This window comes from Stegostoma tigrinum, unplaced genomic scaffold (genome assembly GCF_030684315.1).
Source record: "Stegostoma tigrinum isolate sSteTig4 unplaced genomic scaffold, sSteTig4.hap1 scaffold_126, whole genome shotgun sequence".
Lineage (NCBI taxonomy): Eukaryota > Metazoa > Chordata > Chondrichthyes > Orectolobiformes > Stegostomatidae > Stegostoma > Stegostoma tigrinum.
The window spans coordinates 380101-381695 of record NW_026728074.1 but is presented as its reverse complement, the minus strand read 5'-3'; the positions used below and the strand labels follow the sequence as shown (position 1 = coordinate 381695).

General features: G+C 43.4%; 1 non-coding gene across 1 annotated transcript; it reads left to right on the top strand.

Annotated features, from left to right (window-relative positions):
* Positions 1–242: 242 nt before the first annotated feature.
* trnan-guu (transfer RNA asparagine (anticodon GUU)) lies at positions 243–316 on the top strand. Its single transcript has one exon. It is a non-coding gene; the product is annotated as a tRNA-Asn (tRNA).
* Positions 317–1595: the final 1279 nt, after the last annotated feature.

The window sequence follows — 1595 nt, the reverse complement described above, 5'->3', positions numbered from 1 at the left end:
CACTTGACACTTTTCCAAGAGTTGCTTGCTAATGTTAAAAATGGAGCTCATAAAGGGAGCCTGTGGACGAAATGTACATGAATAAGGGCCAAATGCTGGCAAATGGGACTAAATTAATTTCAAATATCTGGCCGGCATGGACGAGGTACACTGAAGTGTCTCTTTTCACGCTGTCCATCTGGACGAAGCGACACTTGCTCATTCCCAATTTAATTGTTTGTTGGCAAATGCCAGTTGAGCCAGTCTCTGTGGCGCAATTGGTTAGCGCGTTCGGCTGTTAACTGAAAGGTTGGTGGTTCAAGCCCACCCAGGGACGCAGTGCTTTTTCACTCTTAACCCAATGACCATTCTCCAGGGCGCTTTTTGGCTGCCAGAAGATAACCGTGTTTGCTCATCAGGATTCGAACGAAGCCCAACATGGACAGGTCTTAACGTGCAGCCGAAGCTAAAATGACAAGGCGAACACAGTTGCAGACACACCAAAGCATAAATGCTGTCTGTGAGACAGCTCGGCTTGTTTGTGTCATGAACTACTTGCACAAGTGGAAGCGGGGCAATCCCAAACTGCGCTTCCACTATACTGGGAGTTTAGTCCAATGCCACTTTCCGGAAAATGCTCTCATAATGAAAATGAAAGAAAGGATGAGAATGACCCATGAAAAGTGATGATTAACAATCACAATCTCAAAGGGGCTGGGTTTCCCTTCTGATCAACAGTGTGGGTGTGCCTGCCCGGCAACGATTGCAGCGGATTGAGATAGCGGCTCATCAGTTCCCTTCTCCAGGACAGAAATGGGTGAAATGAGAGAAATTTAACAAAATTTCACATCACAATTATCCGCCTTTTCACAATCACAGCAAATAACTGTGATAAGAATTAATGCAAGATTTGATTTCACAGCAGCAATAGGGTAACGATCTCCATTCGCTTTCAGTGAAAAGAGTGAACAGTGCATCTTGCCTGGAACATGAAGCAGCAGAGCAGCCTGCTTGTTCTGGAGATCATGCTGGGGACATTCCATGCCTTTATGGGCCGAATGGTCACTGTGTATGCATTAGGTTTTCTGTGATCTCTGACTCTGCGTGTTTTTTTTTCTTATTTAGAATTTTGAAATTGTCTGCACCAAAATGTGCGGCTCATTCACATCTGTTCAGAAGAGAGGTGGTCTCAATAGGACTCCATTTAACAACATTGTGCACTGTTCTCAAATCTGGAAAACAAATCCTCATGGACAATTTTACATCCCGCTGTCATGGAGCTTTTCATTCTATGACATGACCCACACTACACCAACTATAATCACCGTTTCTATGTTTAAGAATACGCAGCTATTTACATACATCTCTCAAAGAAGAGTGAATATCTAATCAGATACAAATTTTCAGCAAGAAACAACGGATTATTGTTGATGGTTGTTTTTGTCACTGATAACCTGTTTCCAGTGTTGTTTCAAAAGGCTCTGAGCAAGGTCACATGATATACGTGGCGGACACAGAAACATTATAGCAGGAAGAGGCCAGTCGGTCCTTCCAGCCTATTTAATATGATCATAGCGATCACCCAACTCACTTCCCTGTTTTACTTCTCATTCCAT